This window comes from Mauremys mutica, chromosome 21 (genome assembly GCF_020497125.1).
Source record: "Mauremys mutica isolate MM-2020 ecotype Southern chromosome 21, ASM2049712v1, whole genome shotgun sequence".
Classification (NCBI taxonomy): domain Eukaryota; kingdom Metazoa; phylum Chordata; order Testudines; family Geoemydidae; genus Mauremys; species Mauremys mutica.
The window spans coordinates 12,910,665-12,938,005 of NC_059092.1; the positions used below are offsets into that span (position 1 = coordinate 12,910,665).

General features: G+C 40.5%; 1 protein-coding gene and 1 long non-coding RNA gene across 8 annotated transcripts in view; one reads left to right on the plus strand and one right to left on the minus strand.

Annotated features, from left to right (window-relative positions):
• Positions 1 to 3,140: 3,140 nt before the first annotated feature.
• On the minus strand, positions 3,141 to 27,300 carry LOC123354181. 3 transcript variants are annotated; one of them, XR_006574652.1, is made up of 5 exons: positions 26,714 to 27,300; positions 25,553 to 25,797; positions 23,789 to 23,926; positions 17,521 to 17,648; positions 16,661 to 17,278 (listed from the first exon to the last, which is right to left on the minus strand). It is a non-coding gene; the product is annotated as an uncharacterized LOC123354181 (long non-coding RNA). The 3 variants fall into 3 exon arrangements; XR_006574650.1 differs by lacking the exons at positions 16,661 to 17,278; positions 17,521 to 17,648 and adding an exon at positions 3,141 to 4,496; XR_006574651.1 differs by lacking the exons at positions 16,661 to 17,278; positions 17,521 to 17,648; positions 23,789 to 23,926 and adding an exon at positions 3,141 to 4,496.
• PRDM2 (PR/SET domain 2) overlaps positions 23,933 to 27,341 on the plus strand; it is a 129,961-nt gene continuing 126,552 nt past the window's right edge. For 2 of the 5 annotated variants that reach the window (XM_044995923.1, XM_044995930.1), the window contains exons 1-2: positions 23,936 to 24,005; positions 26,800 to 26,933. The gene's annotated coding sequence lies outside the window, so the exon portion shown is untranslated. Of the gene's footprint in view, positions 24,006 to 24,268; positions 24,300 to 26,799; positions 26,934 to 27,341 lie in introns of those variants that run through there. The other 3 variants (XM_044995925.1, XM_044995928.1, XM_044995926.1) reach the window with 3 other exon arrangements.

The window sequence follows — 27,341 nt, forward strand, 5'->3', positions numbered from 1 at the left end:
TCCGCGGCCAGTGGGAACCGCGATTGGCCGGATCTGTGGACGGGACATGTAAACACACCGGCCCGGCCCACCAGGGGCTTTCCCTACAGAAGCGGCGACCCCTGTTTGAGAAACCCTGACTTAAGGCCTACTTTGAAGACTTAAATGGGACTTAAGTGATGCATAGGCTTTATGCTGGCCCTCTACACAGGGGTAAAGTTCCCTCCATCTAATGGTACCAGAATATCTTTAATGTTTAAGGAGCTTGACTTAGAATAAAATGGCAATACGCCTTTCTGGCTTGATTTTGGGTGACTGCTCTCATAAAAATATAATCAAGAGCTGTACATTTAAAGTGAGCTGTTTCTGTGATGGACAAGATGGAGTTTAGAGTTGCCTGCATAGGGTGGTGATAAGCGTAAAACTGAATTATTGCTGTTCATTTGTTGTTAATTAAAGACTACTGCTGTGCAATGTAATTCAACTATCAAAGTGTTGACACCCTAATATTAATCTGTTGTAATATAAAAGGATATTTTTCTATAGCTATGGAATACATTTCTCAAAAAATACATTCCTACTTCACTTCAATCTAATTTGACTTAAATTTTGTCTACACACAAAGTTGCTCTAATTAGCTAAAATCAGTTTGATAGAACATTGTGCTAAACACATGTGGACATTCTGAAACAAATTTAAACATGGTGTGTTTCAATTTAGCTACAGAACAATTCTTTATCAAATTAGGCTGAATTGATACACAGCATTTTTAAACCACAGAGGGTGAAATCCTGGCTCCAGCTAAGTCAATGGCAAGACTCCCATTGACTTGAGTGGGGCAAGGGTTTCACCCCCCCCCCCCCCCGGCCATATCGGGTTAACTAAAATAATTAAATTATAGTTAAGCTGGTACGTAGATAAGGTCTCACACAGATAGACTCACTGCCTTCAGCAGGAGTACTCATGAGATTTTGTCCAATTCTTTTAAACAGTTCTGACAATTTAGCCTTTAATTTCCTTTTAAATATTAAGGGCTGTACATTCTTCTTCCGGGTAAACACATCTGGTAACATGCAGTGGGATTAGTGAAACTCACACAAATGCATTGAAAAGAAAATATGCCCTGAGGTGAGCATCTCTACAGAATTCCTATTCCATGTGGCTCAGCTCAGATACAGACATTTGTGTTTAATAATAAGTTTTGTATTTCATCATTTCCCACTAATCTCCTTTGTTTTGTTTATTTCTCTGCATAGTTATATGTTGGAATTTTGAGGGAACTAGTTTACTATCAGTATCCTAAGAGGACGAGGGGAATCCATATTTATCATTGATATTTTTAAAGGATTATTATGTACTTGTTTGTGAATCTCACGTACGACTTTCCTATGTGATTTTAACTTCATATGTGACCTGTATGAAGTTGCTGAAATGTGTGTAAATCTATGTGAAGGCAGCAAAGATATTGATTTTTCTTACTGTGGCAAGATATGATTATATGAAGAGTAAATTAGTCTAGACTCTGAAAAATGTCTTATGTCTGTACTAGAAACTTCCCTGTGTGGTGCACTTGATCACTGACCAAATGGATGCCATCTGGAATTATGAATTATTCAGCCATTACAGGGACTATCACAGATTTCACCAGTTTCCTCTGCAACAGTTCAGTTTGCTGTTGCTGACTTGCACTTGCAAAAAAAGAAAATAAATCCTTTCCTGTGCCAATCCCACTACCTGAATTTCCATAGTGGTTAAGCCAGAAGTAACAGCACACACTCTCCAAAAATAGCATGGTAGGAGGTCAGACAACCTTTATGGATTGTTTCCAGAGTTCTCCTCCATCGTTCACAACATGCCTGCTCAGTGATAAGCTCAGCATCCATATAAGGTGTTTTGTTTTGAGGTTTTTTTGGCCAATAATTCAGAGATTCTCACTAAGGGCTATAAACTACCCTTACTCCATGCATGGAACTGCCACAGTTATTCTGAACATAGCTGTAAATTCTGGACTTTGACCATTAACTCACACAAAGAAAGCCCTAAATCTTAAAGGATTAAATTCACTCTAGGCAGATGGCCAGCTCAAGGCCACCATCAAAGTCCTGTTTTGAAGGCTTGAGCATTGTATAGGTTTTGTGCTGGGCCTCTGGTCAGAAAGTTTACTATGTAAAATATTTGATCCCTCTTTGTCAAGGTATATCACTTACTGTATTTTTCTGATGGGCTTTAACTCCTGGTAACGCTTGAGAGAAATTCCTTCCATATAGGACTGGGCTTCATGTACAACGTATTTCCATTTCTCTGTCTCATTTATTCTTTGTTTCTTGTGTTAAATTGTAAACCAGAAAAACACTCAGGTCTTATTCTGCAAATTTATATATATCCCAACCGCATATATGTGCTCCAGGTGCATGGTATTGATAGAATAGTAAATTAGAAATGGAACATACTTATTAGGCTTTCTAATTCATCCTCCTTTCAGGGCTTACTTAGTAACGTAACCAGTCTACTTTTAAATGGTTTCATATGCAGCTGCTAGTCAGTTCCTAGTTCATGGCACCAATTTGTGTTTAGACCAAATGGTGGTTGTGAACTGATCATAATATAGTAACATACAGTGTTTGTTCAGATTGTTTATTCAGTTATTGACAGAAGTGCACCCCCCATGTAACACAAACAACCCTTTATTTTTCCAACCCGAGGATGTCATCCCTGCATTGTTTAGAACTGTCAATTGCAGAGACATCCGAGCAAGCAGGATAGGCAATGAAGTGATGGGCAGCTTTGCAGAATGGATTTGATCTTCTGAGCATATGATTTTTTATTTGGGTTTGGTTTTCTAGCTATGAAGAACAAGGGAGAGGCAGCAGAACAAAGCACACTGTCCAGAGTGCAGAAGTGTCAGTTCCCAAGAGGTGTTGCCAGGCGTGTGAGTCTGTTCCATCCTTAGTTCAACATGTGAGTTTTGGCCTCTGGAGGGAAACCCCATTGCTCCCACAGATGCAATAGAAATATATTGAGAATCACAAGTAAATATTCATACTTATGTGGATGCAAAGGCTCTAGCAATCAAACACAGCTTGTTCCTAGTTCAGAAACAAACACAGCTTGTTGCTAGTTCAGAATCTCATTCCAGTAAGTGGAATGCTGAAGACTTAAAATCCCATAATGAAAACCACTCAGTTTTCATTGTGCTTGAAATAGTGTCCTTTACAACGAGAGAAATGTTAAGATTCCAGGTTGCATGCGTCTGTGGGTTAGGTCTGTATTGGAGAGAGGCTTCTGTCTTTTGTTGAGGGTTGAGTTCTGCTTTATGCTTCCTGGATTCTGGACTGCTCCAGAGGTCATTCCCCCAATGTAAGTTACCTGCTGCTAATCTGTGATGTGTTATCTGGGCCGATACTGTTCGTGCACTAGAGAAGTTCCCCTGAAGGCTGTTATGGCCCCTTTATATGGTCACGTTACGGAGCAGTGAGCCCTTGAATCTGCCCCCCCACACACACACACACCCTTTTGACCTGAGTGGCTAATCAAAATTCAAGGTCTTGGGGATGTTCCAGTTGGGAGTAGAAATTGATTATGGGGTCTGGTATTTTCTTTCATGCAAAAGGAAAGTACAAAGTCTCACTTCTCTGAATGCAGGAGGAACCAAAACCAGGGGATAGCTTCTTTGCCTTCAGCCCAAGCTTCTTTCCCCGAGAACCCCTGACTCAGGATCTTCCTCTAGGCTCCTGCCAGGGTCACGCTGTGCTTACAGGCTGCTGCTTTCTTACTGCTTTTGAGTCTCTGTTTCTAGTCTGCTCCCTTTCCTATCCCCACTAGACTTTTTATATACACACCCACCCAGAGTCAGAACAATACCCAGTGGAACACACCATCCACATGGTAGTTTCTCATCAGACTCCCTTATGTCTTGCTTTAGGAAGGGCCCTTTCACTCTCTCTTACTGAAATCTTAAGTGAAGGGTGCAATCAAGCATCACTTTCAATGAGGTTTTAGCTCAACTCGTAACAAGGTTTAGCCCAGTGGGTGTTGGACTGGGATCATTCTGCCACCAGCAGCAAACAGTAGCCAGCAGATGGGGATGCACATTGCCTCTTGTTCAGGGGAGCAGCACATTGTCCTGGGCTGGGCTGTGAAATCCTGACCTAGTCCCTAATCCAGCAAACTGGATTAGTTAATATATGCAAAAATGTTTACAGGATCAGACCGCAGGTCAGCTGGATTCCTGTAACCAAGAGCGCACCAGGGAATGACTGCTCCCACATCAAGACTTGTTGGCCACATCAGGATTTTATTCACAAAGAATAACGTTTAACATTTCAACACTTACTATTGTCAGGCAAACACCTCCAATTCCTCGTCAAGTTCACAGCGGTAATGCTCCCTTTGCAGCTTGGCTCTGGGTCATGAGTGTGACTCTCACTAACAATGGACAGCCACAGACCAGGTTTCCTGTGAGAAAACCGGATGTCATTGGACCTTCATAAAACATTGTCATCTCGGTTTATGGATGTCTGGGAGGAAGACAGTGCAATGGACAATAAAGGCAATTGTTACTGTGTGTACGCTGCAGAAGTATCAGTACAATAAGTCTTACAAATTTCCACTATCCGCCATATTTTCACTGTGATAACTTAAAATAAGCTGCTGGGGATATGCTGAGATAGGGTGACAAGATGTCCCGATTTTATAGGGATGGTCCTGATTTTGGGGTCTTTTTCTTATATAGGCTCCTATTATCCCCCACCCCCATCCCGATTTTTCACACTTGGCGTCTGGTCACCCTATGCTGAGATGTCAGAACAAATTAACACAAAACCCAGCAACTTTACTGTAGCCATCATAAAAACTCATAAGGCACTCACTCTAATTTTTAAAAGTGTGCAAATATTTTACACTAATGATTAAAATCAAAACAAGAATTCAGTGTTTGCCATTAAAATGTGGATATTTACCATTTGAAACTAATTACCACTGCATATTATGTTAGATGTATGTTGAAATGGCTAGGTAGTATTTTACACATCAACAGCACCTTTCATATTAGGTTTTCAAAAATCTTAATTATACATCAGCCCTGTGAGATAAGTAAGTATTACCCCCATTTCACAGATGGAGAAAGTGAGGCAGAGAGGTTAAATGTCACACAGTAAGTCAGTGACAGAGCTACAGCTAGAACTCCAGGAGTTTGTAAGAGTCAGTCCAGTAACAACTAGGTCACATTACTTCACAGATGAAGTAACTTTCCATTACACATTCTTATGTATAACATGGCACTTTTATGCCATGCATAAAATATGGTGCATATAGACTGCAACTAACAGCACAGAAAACAGGGAAACTTGACTAATAGGCCAAAAATCCTGAAGTGAGAAACGTCCGCTCTGTGGAAACCCAGATTAATTTAATACAGTGGAAACCCACGCAACATCTAAACTAACCCCTCTTAGACCATCCAAAAGGTTGCATTGAAAATAACAGCAAACCACTATGACTAACTCAGTAACTATCACAGCTGGCTCTCAGTATCATTCCTGAATAGACTGGCACAACTATTCATAGTCTCTTCGTTAGCGAGATTAAATATTAGATTCTCCATCAACATCAGCACCTCATCACTGATAGCTTCTTAATCACACTGAAGTCTGTAGCTTCTAGTGTTGTTAGTGGTAACCCATAGTTATTAACAGGATGTAGAAAGTGGTAGTGGGTGTGTAACTTAACACTAGGTGCCGTAATAAGAAATCTGAATTCCTGCTTTGTACATTTCTTGCAGCTGTAGCATGGAGCCATTTATGTATAAATAAACCCGGCATCACACTAGCCATGTGTCTCTTTGTCTGGGCCTTGTGGATTTAGGCGTCAGACCAAATCCGCAGCCCCCTGCTCAGCAACGAACAGTTGGGTTAGGACACAAAGGTCCCCATTCAATCAAGTAGCTTGGTAGACTTCTCTAGGCTGGAGAGGGGAGATTTTCAGACTCCTGTAAAGGCTCAATTGGCAAGTGTCTTAACAGGCAAGGAGCCCTGCAGATTCCATACATTTTCAAAGGTACATATTCTGTTTCCAGAAAGCAGTTGGCAAGAACGATTGATTAATTACAGAGAGTGTCAGTAGAAACAGGAGATTTCAAAAACAACAAATGAGCAAGAACAATTTGGCCTCCTGCAGCATAAGACCTGGAGATGTTCAAAAAAAGGGGAGGGAGGTGGGGGGAGAATCAATAAAACTGAACTCTCTCTTTTGGTTGAAAATCCATTTACAGCAACACTTCCAAACTACTCTAAAAAAGCCACAATGGGCCATGCTGTATGCTCTTTTAATAAATAATAATAATATAGTCTTTTGCATTTATGCAACATTTTTCATCCTAAAAGATTCCAAAGCTCTTTGTGGACTAAAGGCTCAATTCTCAGACATAGGCATCTACGCTGCAGCTCTCATTTCCACAGCCGAGCGCTCACATCAGCAGTTAGGCAGCAAAGGTGCCGAGCTCCTGCAGCTCCTGTGGACATCAGCTGGAGCTGTGGGGTGCTCAGCACCTTGGAAGGTCACATCCAGAGCATGATTTTAGCACCCAAAATGCAAAGCTGGTGCCCCAGAGCCAGGCAGCCGGCTTTGAAAACTGGGCTTTGCAGTGATCGCTTCACCAGCCTCTGAAATACAGTCACTGCACAGTAGAACATAGTGAACCGTGAGAGCCGGCAACAACTACCCCACTGCTTGGGAACAGGAAGTGAGGACTAACTCCTCCATTTGGAACCACAGGAGGAATTCAGGTGGGCGAAAGGTAACCGGACAAGAGTCGCACACACGCACAATAGGTCTCCTCTGTAGCACCTGCAGCACTTGGTTTTAAAGATACAAGTTACAATCCAACAGTTTTTGGAGATGTGCTACAGAATGGATACTTTTGCATATTGCTTTTCTTCTTGATTAGAGTGTTCCTTCTCATTGCCTTAGTTGCAAAGCAACCTGCCAGCACAGCTTGTAGATATTCTATAATAAAGGGCTAGCAATATTAAAAAGACATACTAATTTCCGCCCATTCAGAGCTCCCCTTGCTGAGCATACACATTATATGTGACACCGGTGCCTTAGGATCAGCAGGCCCCATCAGGCATCCCTTGGGCAGCAAAAGCTGTCATGGATGACAAGGGGAATTTTGGATACACAAAGAATGCAAGTTTGATCCATCCCACAGACTGTAAATCAGTTTCCATCCTATTTTTAATTCAGACCTTTACTATTTGCAGAAAGAACACTGGCTCAAATTCATCCCAATGGGCACAAAAAGGGTGCGATTTCACTTTCCTGCCTGGGGGACCTGTTTCACCCCTGGGGAAGGGTACCTAAACCTGTTCATTTTCCAGGTGACTTGAACTGGCTCCCTGTTAGCCTGACTCCCTCCCTTTTGAGGTTGGACCCGTGGCTGCAGATTCCCTAGTGTCACGGACACTGAGCAGCTCGGAATTTACTATTGCTGGAGCCCAAGCCCTGAGCCGCAACAGCCAGAGTGAATCAGGCCCGTTTTGTTTAAACATTAACCGGTTTTGGAGAGCAACATTTTGACTTGCCTAACCATTAAGCTTTTCCTTCTGATTCCTTCTCTAAGCAAGATTAGACCATTCAGATCAGTTTAATAGTGGGCAGGAGTTTAAAAAATTTATCAAGATAGTGGGTTATTTAAGAAAAGACACACCCTTACACCCCCTCCTCCCCAAGATCTATTTAATGTCCCATAACTCTTAACCGTTTTCTAGCATGTATAGATCAACAAGAGGCCTTTTTTCAGCACACAGCCAAACTACATGTTTCTATCACAGAGCCAAGTTTCAAACATGTATTCATTCACTTGTAGGCCATATGACCTTTCGGGTAGACTTTGTGTCTCTGTTGGATTTCCATCGACGTCGCTCTGTGTGTGTACACTGCACACATTTATAAACTGCATCCCTAAAAGCTAAAATAGAAACTTCCCAAGACTAAACCAAAGCTACAGGGGTGCTTTCTTAGAGCCTCCCCCAAAATGAGCTGATAGGTAAGAGTAACAGCATTTTATATGCAAATACATAGTTTTCCTGGTGCCTTTTCTATACTCCTTTATTAGTCAAATTCTGGTTATAACTAGGCTACTTTCCTGTTGCAGAGCTGTATCTGTCAACCAGTATTGGTAGGTGCAGAATAAGAAGGCCTTACTGTAATATGATGGATCTATAGTACAAATAAGGAAAAAAATCCCACATGCTCTTGTTCCTTTCCAGCCTTTCTTTTCAATACTCTCAGAAAAAAGTTTGAGATTTGATGACACCAAGTTAATAGATGCCCCAATCCAGCAAAGCACCTTCACAGGTGCTTAACTTGAGAGTAGTCCCGTTATTTCAACCGAACCACTCACACGCTTTGCTTCAGTAAGTAGTATGTGCTCAAGGTTTGCTCTGTATCCATCAGGACTGAGAGCTGGGTTAGTGGAATGTCAGCTCTTCTCCCTTTCCTGCTCTTTGTCATGAGCCTTTATTATTTTTGCAGTCTCCAGTGGGCTAATAAATCTCTATCAGAGTAATTCTGAAGAGGGGAATGTCACCACCTCTGGTTTTTGCATAGTTAGCATCATAATATTCACATTCCATCCCCAGAGGTGCTGTTTATATTAGTTCTGCAGTGGCTTCCAAATGGCCAGCTTGTAATGCTTTAGCTAAAAAGAATCCAGAAGTGGCATCCAGGGAGAAGGAACTAGATTATTGCTATTTGTCTCCTAGGTATGCTGTCAGTTATTGTGATGCCAAAAGATTAGAATAAGAGAGTGATCAATGGCAGTTCTGCCCAGTAATCTTTTCAGTGTTTGTGTGCGGTGTAGCTGGCAAGCTTGTTTTGTTTCTCTTTCAGGTTTCACACACACTTGCAAATATTTGTAATCTGAATATCTGATCTAGATGTTGAATTCATTCACTGATGTTTTGTCCCTGGTCTGTTCCTGTGTTCTTTTGACTATGGGGTGTTTGTTTTTTAAATTCACTGTCAGAAACAGGTGCAGTGCAGACATTAATTGACAGTAAAAATATATAACACACAGCTGGCCCAGTCAACCTTTTGGTAGTGAAATTCATCAAATTAATTTTTGATGAACATATTTGCAAATTATTCACCCAGCAGTACAGCTCAGAATATAAATGTGTACGTGTGTGTTTTGGGAAGAATAAGTAACAATTTATTCTATAAATTAGCTGAATACATTATTCAACAACTATTATTCAGCCATCTCTTTTGGAAAGGGAGGTGGGTCCACAATGAAACACCTTGAAAACCATGGATATGACTCTCTTGAGTGTTCTCTCAGTCGGTAGACTCCGGGGGGAGTGGAGTTGTGTTAGAGGAACGCTGGATGAAGTCAGAACTTTCCTGCCCCATCTACCTCATGTAGTTGAGTTTATATCCTAATTAGTCATTATTTTTCTAACTGACCTCTAGCCTTTTAAATATTGTTACTTCAAACATACCAAGCTATATATACATTAAAAGTTTTCAGTTCTGCAAAAACACACACAACTAGTAGATACTTCTACTGCAATAAACAAACAGATAATTTTGTTTGAGTGGAAGTAGTGGCCTGGGATGATGCCTGAGAAATCTGGCTTGCAATTCAGTCCTCGTTCCAAAGAGGTAATTTTAGGATAAAGCCTAAACATCCCTTCAGCTGCAGAGACACCATTGTGGAGCAGAATAAATATTTGATTGTGTCAATACTGCCCCAAAATAGCATGTTCCAGCCAGCAGATTTGAAGCAACTTGTAATGGATGCTAAATTTTCTTTAACACAAACAGTTTTTCTAGTATGTCAAGTTTATTTTCCCAGAACGAGCCTAAGGAGATGAGAAAAGCTGCTGCTTGATCATCCCTCCAACCGCATGGCTACGGTGCAAAATATACAGTATCATCAGCTCATGGGAACAATGAACTGTCATGTGCCAAGAAAGATACAATTTTAAAAAGTCCCACAGTTTATTAAATCGAAGTACAGCTGCATCTAATAGCGGTATAAAATTCAGGTACGCCACCAATCTGACCTGATTGAGCAGTTTCAGGCATTAAAGCAAAATGGTATCGCAGCTGAAGTTAACATTAGGGGGAAAGTGCAAAAATCTTAGAAATGTGTATGGCTTGATGAGAATAGATCAGGATTGGGATTTTCAATACCCCAAAAGAGAACCTTAAAAACCCAGACGTAGTCCCTGCAATGTAACTCGATGCATAGGGGTTACATGGCAAAGGCGTGGTGTAGCTTTGCATTCTGACTTTTTAACCATGTTCAAAGCTCATTTCAGCCACCAGGGAAGCTGCATTTTCGTGTGTCTACATCACAGACCTACCACGTGATGCAAGCATAAGGTTTGTGCTCACTGACTAGGGTTCTGCAATCAGAGGGTGTCGCATGTCAGGGATGACCTGCATTAGGACCCTAATTCAGCAACAAATACCTCTAGGCTTGCATGCTGCATAAGGCCTTGCAAGGCCATGGAAGCCACAGACATTTCATCCTAAGTGGCTTTTGCAGCCTTACACAGTCTTCCACAGCGCTTATTTTTGTATTGAATCAGGCACCTTTAGATGATCAAACATTGAGCCTCAATTTTCACTCTGAAGTTCAGTCATGTAGAAAGAACTGCCTTTTTCCTCTTAAAACCTTTTAGAAGGGGCACCATCTTCAAAAGAGGAAGGAGGATACACTGTGACAGGTAAAACTCTTGGAAACTCTTGCTCAGATTCACACATTAAAAGACATTTATGAAATTTTAGTTAAAGGACTATCAGTTGGAAAAAGAAATCACAGATTCTTAAGATATTGACAGTCACATCACCCTCATCTCTACACCGAGACCTTGAAGGTTAAAGCTGGGCATTCATACATGCACACATACGCACAAATTCATAGATATTTAGGCCCAAGGGAGCATTATGATCATCTAGTCAATTCTAACCTCAAGCATAACTCATTCCAGAGATTTTTACACAGAGATTCCTGCATCAAGACCATAATTTCTGTTTGAATTAGAACATAGCTTTAAAAAAAAAAACTCTTCCAGTCTTGACGTAAAGATTTCAAGATATAGATAAGCCACCATAACCTTGATAAGTTGTACTAGTGCTTAACTTAAACCCAGTAGAGGGAGTGGGTCTCAAAACCTGGCTGCAGCACAAGAGGGAATATCCACACTGCTATCTTTAGCCCCACACCTGAGCCAGTTCACCCGAGCTCTGAGACTTGGTGCCGCAGGTTTTTCTTTGCAGCACAGACATACCCTGAATCCCCGTTGCCAATTCCCTGAATCATCCAGTCCCTACCCTAGACATTTTCTAATGTATTGATGCATACATATTATTCCTGGGAAACCTTTCATGACTTATGCCTCACTCAAACTAGGAAACAACTCAGTTTCCTGCTATCAGCACTTGTGCTGTTCTCAAATGACACTTTTTTGTTTTTAAATGCCTGAGGATATTTTTCACATTCCTGTCCCGAAACATAATATAATGCAGGAAATGGGAAGAACTGGCAATCCTGCCAGGTATACTCCTGGGAGAAAAAGATGGGACAGCGAGCTCTTCCTTGTTTCCTGTCTGCCATTCTGTACTGAGTACGTCAGGAGCAGGAATTTGAAGCGGTTCCATGGGCATTCTAAAAATGTACTCTGGGCAGAACACTAGCTTTCTTCTTGGAGGAATATGCTGCCCCCATCTGCATCAGAATTCTCATTAATACCAAAGGGCTCACTGTGATGCTTTGGTCCCGACACCCAGAACTGTGATCCACTGAGTTACCCCTCTGCCTTAGCAAGCGTGAGAGCTTTGCTGATACTAAAGTGTGTGTCTGCTTCCTGACACACCAGCCTGTCTGCCTTGCCAGAAAATTCTTCAAGACTCTGCCAGTCAAAACCTTGCCCTGTAGGTAACGGTCAGTGAACCCCCGCTCCTGAGATGTCAGATATCTCTCTGCAGTCCCTCTCACTGGACACTCACAGAAGTTACTAAGTTTGCTGTCTCCAAAAAGAAGCAGCACACACCAGCCTGTCAGGTTAGCTGAAGACTCACACTTCACTTTCCTACACAGCATGCAGATAAATTTATTCTTGTTTTATTACAAAACTATTAATAAAGAACACAGATGTAAGTGATACTAAGCAAGAAAAAGTGAGGTTTGGTTACAAACAAAACAAAACACGCCTTCTAGTGACTAAAACAATCTCAGCAGGTTACAGTCTTTGCCTAAGAAGTTTTCTTTCTTACATCAGGTTACCAGTGTGACAGGCAGGATCACAGAAACCCCCCTGAGAGCTGCCAACTGATGTGCCAAGACTACCTCTGCTCCTGTTTTTCCTACCTGCTCAGGACTCCAGCACCCTGTCTTGCTGAGCCAGACACTCCCGTCTGCTCCAACAAAGACCCAAGGTCTGAATTACCTGCCTCAAAGCTGCAGGTTTACCTGAAAACAGCTCACAGAAGTGTACTTGTCTTTAACACTCAGATGCCCAACTCCCAATGGGGTCTAAACCCAAATAAATCCGTTTTACCCTGTATAAAGCTTATGCAGGGTAAACTCATAAATTATCGCCCTCAATAACGCTTCTATAATACAGTAATATTGCATACAATCCATTGATTCAATTGCTTATTCTTTGGGGTTCAGGCCCCCTGTCTTCCCCCTGGGGTGTGCGGACCCTGATTGCCACAGTCACAACAAGAGTCAGTATGTGAATCTTCGCAAAGATTCATTTCCAGTCTTTCCTTAGCCAGGATGCACATTGCAATGATTCTGTGGGCACCCAGGCTAATCTATGCAATGCTCTGGCAAGAGGTGCTAATGTGCTGCCCATTTGGGGCCATTGATTCATAAGCACCCAGGATGACACTCTTCATAGAAAGGATTAAAGACACCAGGCAGATACTGCCCTCAGCAAGTTGTTAACGGTCTTGTGTGAATCAAAGGCACTCTCCTACATCTGGGCTGTTGAACCTTTCTAAGCTTTTTTTGTGTGTGTCTGCAAAGCAGTAGCACAAAAGAGGAGGGGCGGCATTTAATAACAGAGCCACTGTATCCAACCCATCAGGTCCAAGTGGAACTTTGGACTAGGCGGTTCCCAGGTGTAGAGTTCAGGAAATGAGGGAGGAAAGGGGGCACGGAGTATTTTTTGTGAATCCCAGAGACAAACAGATGCTCAAGGCAGCTCCTTCTTGGGACAGGGCAGTAGTAATGCAGCCTTTCCTGAGGTTACTTGCATGGAGTTTGTTGCCACCCTTCTTTGAGGCAAGAGGACTTGTTGTGCACATTTTGTAAATAAACAACTTACACTAAGAAAATACCTGACTCTGTGTCATCAATTTCTACGCCCAATGGGAATCTGACTCGCAAGGCCTTGAAATCTACTACTCCGGCTTGGCAAAGGAGCAGCAGTGCATTACCTGGACAAGACTTCACAGTACACAACAGGAACAGAACTCAAGGGCTGCTGTCCCCAAAAGACATAGCCCTGAGAATCAAACAAAAGGAGTCTCTCTCTCACACACACACAGACGCACGCACACGGAGGCCAGACTTTCATCCAGCAGAGGGCAGTGGCACACATGCACGCTTTGTGCAGAGATTGCCACTGACCCTGGGCAGGTGAGCAAGAGCGGAGGGCAGAGGCCACAAGAACTATTTTACAATGTGTACTAAAAATGCCTACAAGCTTTGGCAAGTTCTTCAGGACAGAGACAGAGTCAATGGGTTGTAACGCACATTTCCACAGGATTCTGCAGACTCTCTTATCTGACTAAAAAATCTTTACAAATTGATCTGAGGAGCCTCTACCTTTGTAGACAATGGGCATGAAGATTGCTGCTGGGAAAAAAAAAACCAGTATCAGTTTATAACCCCTTGAACACTGGGAATAGCCTAGTCGTGGAAACTGTAGTACCGCTTAAATTACAGTGTTGTGAAGGTGGGATTAGTAACATTTTGCCAAATCAGAGATGATCTATATGTTCTGTGCTACTGTGTGAGAAAACTAGGTTTGAGTCTCAGGTTCTACCACTACAGGTTGCTGGATTTTAGCTCTTCTTTAGGTTGATCTAGATTAGCAAAAGAGGTTGATAGTAGTTTGAGGTGAGAAAATACAACTGGTTTCCTAATGTATGTAGATGCAGGTCACCTTGATTTAGTTTAACACCTAATCTCAGTCTCCTCTGCTAGCCTAAACAAATCCTTAGAACTTGATGGGATATTTGTGTTATTTTGGTTGAGAAACATTAAAAAACAAACAAACAAACCCCTTCTACATACAGCTTTTTGCCATTCCGTAGCACTTGTTTTACTAGTGAAAAGCATTTAGTTCAGGCAGCAGCACAAGACTTTCCAGCTGGACCAGAGCTAGATTCACCCAGTTGAAAGCATCCTTGGCACTAGGACATGCTGTCTGTAGCCCCTAAAATGTTAATGAGATCACGAAAACATTCATTGCTATTAACCGTGATGCATGGGGAGATTAAAAATACCATCTGTTCATTAGGACCTAGATGTGTTGGCTCTGGGAAATACTTAACCCACTCATTGCAGTTTAGTCTTTTAAAAACTGCTTTTCAGGGGGGATTCTTCTAGTTAATGATGTAACGATTAACAAACTAATACCTTGCTTTCGCAGGGAATATCTTGGAAGCAACCCAGTAGAAAGCAATAAGAGAAAGTATGTGTGAGAGAGAGGAAGGAGGCAATGCTTTGTTAAAACACCAGTGCGTGTAAACTGTCTGAAGTACCAACCAGACCAGGTGTGCTTCATGACAGGAACAGGGTAGAAACCACAAAAATGCCTTAAACACCGATAAAAGCAGCAAAGAATCCTGTGGCACCTTATAGACTAACAGTCGTTTTGCAGCATGAGCTTTCGTGGGTGAAATCCGACGAAGTGGGTATTCACCCACGAAAGCTCATGCTGCAAAACGACTGTTAGTCTATAAGGTGCCACAGGATTCTTTGCTGCTTTTACAGATCCAGACTAACACAGCTACCCCTCTGATACTTAAACACCAATAAATCAGACCATGGAGAGTGACTAACAGTGACACTCAGGCAGACTATTAAGAGGGAAGAATTCCCTACTGCAGGCCAATAATGCAGATGTTTCATTATAATTGCATGCTTAGTAAATTGTATCCTAGCACCAGCTAGTGGCAAGAATTAATGGAGACAATATTATTTACAAGAAAAATAGGGAATATGTTTGTCGCAGGAAAACTTCCTATCTTCCATCCTTTTAAACATATAGAATATTTTTAATAAAACCAAGGCTATGAATTGGCCTCAAAGGTCTTGTCTATACTAGTTGTTTTGGAATAATAATTCTGCATATGTGCAGCCCAATATGTGGTAACACTGGAAGAAGTTCATGTGTTTTTCCCATTCACTGTACTATTTAATCTGCTCAGATCCAGGCCTGTCGCCCAACCTTTTTTAGCCCATAGCAACAGTTTAAGGCCTAGAGAGGTTGCTTTAGTATTTTTATAATGTTTTCCCTTCCTTTGAGAAGGGAAGCTGTGAATGTGTAAGGCAATTAGTTGTAGGGCATTGATTCAGACTCAGTCACCTCACTAGTGAGAAGCTCACAGTCCTCTAGTGCCTGATCCAACTCCCACAGAGCCTGGTGGGTTTTAGGAGAAGGCAGTCACAAAGCCCTGGGAGATTGCTCTTCTATGGGTCACCACCTGATACCACTCAGTGGAAAGACTTGGCACTTGCTGTCACACCTTTTGGCTGCTGATGGTTTAGCTTTGCCTTTCACCCTGACTGGTCAACAGAGTGAGTCACCTAAGAATGCAGGATCCAGTGCAGATCCCAATGCCAAGTTATTTGTATTATGGTAGCACTTGGAGGCCACAACTGAGTTGAGGGCCCCATTGTTTTAAGTACTGTACATATAGTAAGAGTCCCTGCCCAAATGAATTTACAATCTAAATATACTCCTCAGCTGCTACCGTCCCTGCCTGGCATGATAAGTTTGTCTATGTACTTCATATAATATATTACAAATGTGTGTGTTCCTGATGCCTGTTTCTATAGTCTTCTCTCCACAACTCAAAGCTGCCAGAGATAACAGCTATGGTACAGCCAGTCATCTGAAGTTTTGAAAGCTTGACAGTTCAAGCTGGGAGTGGATTTTGCAAGCCAACCTGCAAAATAATTTGAGGGACTTGAAATCTTAGCAAAACAAATAGGTGAAAATTTCTGCCAAAAAACAATTGGCAACGATTTCACCTAGCTCTAATTTTTATCCCCATATCACAGATGGTATAAATGATGCACAGAGAGGTGAAGTGACTTGATTAAAGTCTCTAAATGAGTCAGTGGAAGAGCCAGGAATAGAACCCTGTGTCCAAACTCTCTAACCTACTAGACAAACTCTACTTAACCCACTAGACAAACTCAACCCACCCATAGTAGACTGTAGCCCTACATCACATTTCCTCCCACTCATTCATACAATGCAATGATGTGTCTCTATGCAGAAGGTTATTAAAATGGATAAAGAAAAAGACAGGAAATAAATAAAATAACAAAGGAAGGGCAATGCTTAAAATAATCACATAAGAGTTGTTTGCTTATTCCTATGCATACATTTATATAAATTAAATCCTTATTATGATAGTCTCAGTTTCCTCCTGTAAAGAAAAGGAATGAACTGCCAGGTAACAAAACACCTAAATCCCATTCTACCTGGATCTTTCTGGATGAATAGAAAGACTCATTTAATTGATAACAAAATTTGGTTCAGTCAATATCCACTTTGCTGTTAAACTCAGAACCCCACTCTGCCTTCTGGCTATTATACTTAGGTCTTTGTTGAAACCTTTATTCAAAGCTTGACTGGTTACAGTATCTTTCCCCAACGGGGTAAGACCTTGTGGTGATTGTAAGTTTACACAATGTCCTTCGGGTTGATCAGACTTCCTGATTGCTGCTCAGAATTGAGTGTGTTTCCTTTGATGTCCAATCAAGTTTAATATTTAGGCCCTTTTGAGACAGATGACACTCCCAGCCTGGCTGGTGCGTAGGACCTTTGAGACTGGTTGAATTAAAAAGCAGAACCTTCCCAGGAAGCAGGTAAAGGCAGGATGGGTGCTTCTTCAGCTCTCTCATGATTGATGTAGCTCGGTTTTCATCAGCAGTCTTAACAGAGTCAGTTGGGTACACTCCCGAGCATTTGAACTGGACGCTAGCAATCTCAACAGTTCAGAGAATTCTTTCATCTCACCAGCATTCAGAAAAGTTCTATTTGAAAAGCAGACCATATATATAATTCAGGCCTAGTTTGAAAAATAAATCTCCCAATGCTTTTTGCCAAACAAGCAGTTAATTTGTGTCTTCATTGCTATTGCCCTGAGAAATTGCTAGCATTAGCCATAATAACAACACCCAGCACATTGTCTCCTGTGTTTACCAAAACAAGCAGGAGTGGCACAGAAAAGTTTGATAATATGGACCTTGTTCCAATTAGCAAAAGAAAAACTTACACATATGAGCATATCTCAGGTCAAGTTATTTTCAAGGCTACTTCAGACTGTATAGCTCATAGATTCCTTCCTAGTGATCCATATTTCATTTGCCTCCAGTTTTATTAGTTACTGTTCATATTAAGGTTCTGTAACACACATGGGGTGGGGGGAGAAGTGTGATCATGGTTAGAAAAGTGATTATGTAAACAAGTCACCTTTTCAGTCATCACATCTTCTCCCTGTATTTATTCAGAGTCAGATCTGCTGATTCTTCTGAGAAAAAAATTTTTTTATTTCTACTTGCACTAAATATAATATATTATACGCGTGCAGGCATGGATAAAACAGAGAGGGACAGACATTTTCTTCCTTTAAGAGAGAGTGAGTTGGATTCTGTTCTTGTTTGTGCAACATATACACAATAGTTAACTGAGTTCGTTAACTCAGAAAATGCAGACATTTTTCATATGGTGCTGACGTATGGAAAGGATCCAGTTTGACTGTCAAATTCCAGGATGAGTGTGCTGGGTGCTCATTTACCAAAACCACCTCTTTATTTGTAAGCCAGCAAACAATGAACCCTGCAATGCTATCTAAGTCACTTCTTTGAATATAACCACGTTAAACAAATTTCGATTGCTACAAGAGGCTCATTCTGACAAGAGGCATTGCTAGTTTTCATTGAGCTGATAAAAAGAGGTGCAGAAATTAAAAACTCAGGGCTAAATATAGGGTTATTTTAACGACAGTCAACAAGAATGTGTGTGCTCTGTGTGATTCATTCAAGTTATCTTTGGGAGAGGAGACGAAGGTCTGTTCTATATCTATAGCACAAGGGTTTTTGACATAACTCAACTTTTGCTGACAGTTTTGCATGCATCTACAGCTAAATTTGTCTCCCACAGATGTAGTCCCCCTCATTACATTATCTCCTCAAAAGACTTGAGTCCAAAGCTGACATACTTCCACCGACAAAATGCAAGGGTGGACACTGCTTTACCTGTGTCACCTCTGATAGTCCTCCAGCAACAATGCCCTTGTCCTCGTGACAGTGACTGCTCTGATCACAATTTTGAACTCCACTACCCAAGGGCCACAGATACTGGAAGTCTGTCCCCTCTTTTAAAATCCTCAGAGTGTTTTGGAATTGCCTTTTTCTGGTTGCCCGCCTTGACGTGCATACCTACTGGCCCACCTTTGTGAGCCGCCAGCCATGCTGGCTCAGTGTAGAAATAACAGAGCCATATTATGTTTATTTTTCCTTTCTCAAGCTAAATGCACAACAGTTTTCAAGTGGAAAAAAAACCCACTAAGAGTATAATTTAAACAAATGAGCCTATGTGGCTCTTTGGATTAAATGACAGTTACTAACTCTCACAATTTTATCACGAGGCTTACAGTATTTGATGTTTTTCTTAAAGCCCAAGTTCTGAGAGACAGGTGATTACATGAGACGCTCAGCTTTCATTTAAAATAAAAAATAGGTTTCTAGCCTCATGGTTGCGGACTGAGAACAGGAACTCTAAGGGCAAGACCAGAAGAAAAATAAAACGAAACCGACATTTATTATTTTATAAAATGGCATGACTTTTAAGCCAATCCTATAACTTTTGGGGCCTGACTCATGATTTTGGAAGGCTTGGGGTTGACAATCCTGAAATCATGAAACACAAATATGGCTTGCATGGTCGACATCACTCTAGTCTGTGCCCGTATTCAGGTAAAGGTCTGGGGACTTTACCGAGTGAAATAAAATGGGAATTGAATTGTATGTCTGCAGGATTGCCACCAGATGGTGCATATTTTCATACACAGTAAATGCAGGAAAAAAGAAGAAAGCATTTCTTATATGTGGGTAGCCAGATTCATGTAAATGACTTCAAGTAGAAGCAAACATGTGGCTATCCCAAGAAAACCAACCAATGAAGCCAAACAGGCTTGCAGGCAGCAGAGTCTAATGGCATCCAGTCTGACATATTCTATGCCAAAGTTAAGCAACCCAGTTTGGCTCAAAATGGCTGAATGATCAACCACTGAGAAACGACACTGAGAGCTGAATCACTGATGGACCATGAAATACAAACGACTGAGTCTCGTATTAAAATACCACAAAGGGAAGAGATCCTGAGATAAGTGTTGCATGAGACAGTGAGGTTGCTACTGGAAACTCTTGTGTTTTGAGCTGTAATAACAGAGTTAATAAGGTGTCATGTTCACTGTCTGTTTTTGGTTTGTTGTTTTTTCCTTAATGCTGCAGACCTGCTAACTTTCACACATTCCGTATGAGACTCACTCAGTCAGGGTTGAGTCTGAAGTCTTTAAAAAAAAAAAAAAAAAAAGAAGAGTTTCTCACTCTTGTGAGGAAGGATTTTATGATTTGTTTTGACAAGACATTTATTATCTCATATTGCTCATTTAAATGATCGCAGCTTAAGGGTCCTGATAATGCATGAAGGAATTGTGCTTCACTTTTACATATTTTAGCAGCTCACAATAAATGTAGGTTTCAAGTAAGTAGAAGCACCTGGCTGGTGATATTAAATTGCTGTGCATAAAGATGAAAGTATGGCCTCTACTATTTTTTGTCTTCTGTAAGTAAACCTGTAATGTCACTTCTGAATTGCAAATGCCTTGGTTCAGGAACTCCAATTTACCTAGTGTCAATACCTTTGTTATTGCAGTTATGAAATGAACCTCAGTTATTTCCAGAGACAAATGTGGCTTTTGAATTCTGGTGAAGGTTCTCTCTTGTGTTGGAGACTATGACTTTGAAAATGCACTGTCCACACTGCAGAGTTCACAGAAGTCCCCTTTCATATGCTAATAAGACTTTGACAGCAAGAGGAGTTGAGTCTCATCAAAGTTTTTTCTCTGGTGATATTTCTTCCCCTTCAAGGTAAACACAGACTCAAGAGCTAGTATTCTACCTGAGAAAAGCACCAGTTATTGCACCTGCATCATACCTTTGGTTTTCAGGAGGACACATGGCAGCCTGCCATGTATTTTATGCGGTCATCATAATTGTTTACATAAAAAATAGTTTTAAATGCCAGCCAGTAACATGCAAATATATCTCTCACTTTCTATATCTGCTGTATTTATGCTTTACTGAATTAAAGCAGCAAATGGCAAGAAATAGTAGACAGATTTAGGCAATCTGGAGGAGAGTCAGAAAACAGCAACAAAAAACATGAAGGGGCTGATCTAACTTACAAGGAAAGATTAAATTTACATTAGGAACGTTTTTGAAAATTTGCACCAGTGAGGTATTCATATAGCCTGATTAAATAAAAACTAATGAGACAATACAAGCACTTTTTATTAGTATTTGAAGGATATGGACACCAAGGAGGAGCAGAATTGTTTTGGGTCTAGTGAGCTGTAAGTAGGAATAATAGGATAAAACAAGGAAAAGATAAATACACGCTGAAAAGTTTTGTAACAGTAAGTTCACTAAAGATTTCCTTTTCCCGGGAAGATGGTGGAATCCCTATGATCTGACACATATAATACTGACAAAGCACCGTTTATCTGTCTCAGGTATTTCTAAAATTGCCTATTGCTAGGGTATCTTATGTGCTGAGACTATGCATTAAGGAATAGAACTGTTTGAATAATTCAAAAAATAATAGATGAATATTTACACAGATAAAAGGGGTGGGTTCAGTTCATTGGGGTTGTATTATTGTTTTTGAGTATTTGGCTGGCTAATGGATATTTGTGAAAATTCACAAATCCTAAACAGTGTCAAAAATTTTAGCATGAATGATCACTCATTCAAACATTCCTACTAGGTGTGTTACTTGTTATTCTTTGTTTCTCATCATTTACCATTTGTTTTTCTGTTTTAAAAGTTTCAGTCATCGAAATAGGGAGCAGAAATACTCCTAAGTGACCAGTCACAGACCATGAATAACAGTAATCAAAGTAAAAGCAACCCCTAAGCAAAATGTGTGTGCATAAGTCATTCAATGAAAAATTATCCATAATAAATGTTAAGTGTTTTGACTTTTATATGTATATAGCACGCACTACTATATGTTTAGACTGGAAAAGTCAAAGTCAAAGAAATGCACCTTGCACTTGGAGAGGAAGGTAGTGAGGTTTGTGATGATCCTTAGTTCTTGTGGGAGTCCGTTCAGGCTTGGGTTGGTCCTCTATATTGTATTTCTCTTGTGGACTGTGATTTATATTATAGCTTCACATGTAGTTCCCCAAATCTAAACAAGTTCCTACCCCCTTTTAAAATATGGCCTGTCTAGAAGTGTGCGGGTAAATTCCATTCAGTAGGAGAGTCCCAAATATTTATTAAGTTTCAGTCATGCAGAGTATTCAACAAGGACACAAGATCTGTGGGGAGGAGGTTATTTTTATCTCATTTGTTTTTGGTACTGGGATAGACTGTCCCCTTTTCTTACTTGGCTGAGCACAGAGTAGGGGGTCCCACCATATTCCATTCACCCAGATCTTGGACCTGAAGACCTCTTTCAGAGCACAATTCCTGCTCTCCCAATATTCCCTGATGTGAGCAAATAGACTGAGAGGACAGAACCTTGGTTCTACCCCTGCCTCACCTTACTCATTGGCTACAGTAGCTGGCCAGGTAGAAGAACTTTCTTCCCCACCGACCATGGAGCAAGAGGGGAGGTAAGCAAGGAATGGTGACATAATTCAGTCCGGAAGCCAAGCAGTTACACGTGCCCCCTGCCTAAAGGCTCAAACTGCCCCACCCATATGACCCAATCAGCAATATGAAGATTCCAGCAAGAAGACATATCTTCCAAGAACTGCACCGAAAACCCTTGGTCACAGATGACCATTCAATTTGTGAGGGAAATAAATGAATACCTTTTTTCTAATGCTCACCATTGCTTCTGCTAAGTACTAATTCTTCGTAAAATGCATTAAATATCTCAATTTATTTTTTTATTTTAAATTTAAATAATACTAAGCCAGGGCAAAACCAAAAGCCTGGATCCAAATCCACTGATCTTTGGATTTGATCAAAATCTGAACTTGGATCAAAGTTTTGCAAATGACTTCTATATATAGAGTGGATTAGTCAACAAAAACCTAGATCTGAACATACCAGAACCTTGGACTCTTTAAAACCTGGATCCAAATTCTGCAGCTTAAGCCCATCTCTGGTTTTAAAAAGTAAGTTATGTGGCTACAGACAGAGCTAATTATTTTTAAATCATGTTGTTTTTCTTGCTGTAGTTTAGAAACTGCACTGATTATGTTCTTCATTTCATTGTGATCCCCAAACTCACTTTAAATGAAGATTTTAGTTTAGAAATGATTTGGCTAATGCTCTCTCTCTCTCTGTCTCACTCACACTTTTTGAAAAGACTGTGATGGCCTTTCAAATGAACAACTGAAAACATTAGGTGTTAATTATCTAAAGAGCTGATAGACTGACAGCTTCTGATGAAGAGTTTTATACTGAAAGATCCTTTTTTCTCTCTTCCCCTTGAAAATGTGCATGTAACCCCAATTAATGATTATTGCAGTTCTGCATATGTATTGAAAGGCTAACGATATCTAGTGCTGTATATCTTCAAAGTACTTTACAAACATGAACTAATAAATCTTCAAAACAAACTTGGGAGGTAGCTTATGTAATGCCTTTTATTTTAGTGAGGGAAACTAGCAGAGAGGTTAAATGATTTTCCTAAGCCAAAGAAAGAATTATAGTTTGGCAGTTCCTGGGTCCCAATCCCATGCTGAAAACACTAACTCATACCTTTGTCTATTTCCCTGACAGCTAATGAAATCCTGTCTATTATCAACTAACCATCGTAAGTACTTTGGAGGGAACTATGATTGTATTTGAATTCTTTCTGTTCATGTGATCTCTGTTGGCTGCTTTAGTGTTCTATTTTTGTTTCTTAAAATAGCATACAAAATATTTCTTTTTGTAAAGACACTTTAATAAAGTTGACTTTATGTTAAAACAAAGCTGTATTTTCTCCTTCAGAAGCAATGCTAAAAGTGATTTGGAATTAAGATATGTGTTCGTTCACATGAATGTATCTAAACAGTTTCATAGCACTTCTAATACTAAATACTTAAATGGGTAAAAATAAAAATGACAGTAGGTCATTGCCTTGGCTCAAGTATAAAGCCAGCCAATTCCAATTTAAAAAAAATAAGAAGCACAAACTACCAAACAAAATCTGACTGCTTCTCCAATACATAAACTAAACCTACATTTTATTTTAAAAGGTGTAGATGGCTTTCTTGCCCTTTTATAGGGAGACAATTTCCCAGAATTCCCACTCACCTGTTTCCTTATACCACCATCTCAAGCTTTAGCTTCCAGTTTAGGACTACATTTCCCATGATGACCTTTAGTCAAGCATCCTCCAATCAGCTACAAGCTGTGTCTTTAAATGAGGCTTTCATGGGGGGAGGTTCCTCCCTTAAAAAGGAAGGAAGGTTGAATCAATTCTAATATATGGGGAAAAAAAAGTTCTTTCTCCTTCTCTTCCCACAAATAGGTGAGTAAAGACAGATCTATAGGTAATAAACATTGTAAAAAAACTAACAGGGTTTAAAGTCTTATGGAAAAATATTATTTTGCATTAAGTACCATAGTTGTGCATGGTGCTTTACAAATGAATAAATAATCAAGGTCCCCTATCCCATGGAGTTCATAATCTAAATTAGACCAGATCAAAAAATGCCAGCATCTGGGATATAAGGAGTGAGAGAGGAGTAAAAATGAAGTGGGGAATTCTGCTGTTAGGACAGCATACATTTTTAAAGATGAATGAAAATCTACTTTCATATGGGTAAATATAATATGTAAAGGTTATATGTTGTATTTTACCTGAGGATAATTGGTAATTACTTAAAGAAACCTTAATTCTAAATGAACTTTTTTGTGGCTGGGAGGATTTGTGTGCGCAAGCCATGTTCCCTCCCTTCCCCATTTGGATTCATCCCTTCTAACATAAGTCGCCAGTTTCTCAGCAGATCTGAGGCTTGGTTTCTATTAGAAAACTCGCATTGGTAGAATTAAATTGATTAGTAAAACCAGTACAACCCCTAATATAGATGCACTTTGAGATTTTTCATTTATGCTTAAACCAATTTAGTGTACTATAGTAAGCTAGAACAGTTTAAGCCTGTCTGTTAGTTGTTTGCTGCTGGTGTAACTAGACTAGTTTTAAATTGGGTTTGTTACACTGGTGCACATTGTCTAATGTAGACAAATCATGAATATTCCAGGTGAGAAAAGGGGCTGATCAACCTTCTAAAAAAGGAGAAAAACAAGTATAGTAATATATTTACATTTATACAGAGCCCCTTTCTCTCCAAAGTGCTTAACACACTATGAACATATAAATCCACTGAAATGCATCCACCTCTGGGTATAAGCGAGGTAGGGATCAGCATAATAATGGAGGAAAATTTTTGCCCAGGACACTGGAGCATGCTCCTACAAAAATGAGTCATAGAGACTGAGGTTTTCAAAGCAGTACAAAGGAGTTAGCCATATATCTTCCACAATAGAAAAAAAAATCCTTTGCACTCACTTTAAAATCTCAGCAAGGGAGCTTTAATGTCCACGAGGCAGAAAGAGCCTCCTTAGTTATCAGATTGTCCCATGCAGACTACAAGGAAACTCATTTTATCTGTCTTGAGAGAAGGGATGAGAAGACCCTGCTGGGAATTGAATTTCTGGTTCTGAAGAATCTTGCCATTACAAACCCGAATTTAGCTTATCTTGTCCCAAGAGCTTTGTAGGGTCTAACTTATAAAAGGATAGCTCATAATCAAGAATGTTTATTTTGAAAATACTTGTCTTTGTATATTCTGTACGGTCTTTGAATTTACCTGACACCCAATAGCCTGAAGTAACTACAAAATGTAAAAGGGGGAAGGGCATCGGTGAGGAGCAAGGAGGTGCTGCCTTGGTACCACCCAACTTCTGGGGAAGGTCCTGGGATTTCTGACAGGGTGCTGTCCCTGAACGTTGCTCAGGACTTCATTTCTGAATCAGTCTTCAGCTAGTAGGAGTTAAATTTGAAACTCTACTCACCTCTCTGTGCTGGAAGGGAGAAGGAGTTTTCTGCCTTCTCTCCTACATCCAGGGTTTCCTTGCCTGCTACAGGGATGGAGGATTGGGTTTTGCTACTTTCTGTCCCTCAGGGATTCCTAGTTATTGGGAGGGAGAAATGGTCTGTTCTTGTTATACTCCTCTCCTTCTCCAATTTTGTGTTCTTGGGACTTCCTCCATGAATAACTCCAGGACCTGCTTCAGCTACCTGTAGTTTCGACAAGCAGCTGCAGTGAGAAATGAACATTATTCTTGACTGTTTCACTGCTGACCACAGGGTTCTGATTTCTGAAGAGCAGCTGTGAATCTGGCTTTTGTCCTGGTAATTTCACTCTGCTGTTGCATGGCAAAGCTATGGACAACAACAGAGGCACAGGAGCTGTCTGGCTTCAGACTCTGCACTCTTTAAAGTTGAAAGGTTATCTTTGCAACCATAAGTGTTAGACATTGAATGGGTTATTTTAAATTCAGCAAAAATTATCAAGTTAAGCAATTTTTCCTTGCTTGCTAGGGAAAGTTTCCAACTCACCATGTAGAACAGTATTCTTCAAACCAGATATTGTATACTTTGTATTGATACTTTGCCCATATTTATTAGTAATTTTACTCCACCTTTTTATGTACACACACAATTAATATGAAACCAAATCAAACTACAAAAATACCTTTCTACATTTTAGATCTCTAAACCATAAACAGTCTGGTAATATCAACCCTCTCCATCCCCAGCTGTGTTTAACAGAAGAATCCTTTTCCATTTATGTTTGTGTTATGAATGGCACATTCTCAGCTTGTCTATGGAAAAGGGAAGAAACTCAGGCCACCTAATTCTCCTTAGATGGGTTCCTCTCATCAAGGGTACTATGTATATAGAATTTCAAGTTTAAATCCTTGTAGTCAGACTATGCAGAGCCCCTATTATACATATGCATAAATGTTTCAAGAGATGAGTCTACTCTGGTTTTTCATTAAATACCTGCTCAGAAATTACAGTGAGAAGTTGTTTGTTGCTATAGGACAATGTTTGTTGCTACATATCATAATATGTTTGCTGTTTCAAAAGGACACTAAAATTTCACATTAGGTCCCAACAAGTCAGGAATTTCACCATCACCCTCCCTTTCTACACCTGCAAAATCTTACTTTTTGGGAGTAGAGAGATCTCCCAAACCTGTACCCCCTGATGAAGTGTTTCTCTGACATTTAACATCTCCATTCATTCTGATTAGTTTCTGATGGCCCATGACTTCAATCAGCTTGAGAGGTGAGAAGAACTCCCTTGTGGAGCTGAATTACTGAGGGGAGAGAAGCAAGAAAGGGCTAAGAAGGGAGAAGAATCTGCCCTGGGGGGAGAATTATGGAGGTGAGCACTGGCAATGGATTTGTCAGGAGGGATATTGAGGTGGGGGCAGAGTTAGAGTTTGGGAGTCTTGTGAAACGGGGCCTTTTGAATTGGTCATAAAATGGGAATTATATTTTTTAAATTGTGAAGAAATTGTCCTTTTTCATCCCAAAATGTCAATGTTTCCCCAGCTCTACTTTGAGCATACTGGGCCATGGAAGAAGGAGGTGAAGGTTGAAGTTTTGTGGGTCTTGAGAGTTTGGGAATAGGTAGGGAGTGGGCAGAGGAGGGGTTGGGAGAGGTGACTAGAGAGAGGGGCAGAGGCAGGGCGTGGGGAAGGAGTTTGGGACTGAGTAAGGAGGAGGCAGAGGTGGGTTGTGGGAATAGGGAAGGGTTATGGGGAGTGGCCAGAGGTGGGTTTGGGGGGAA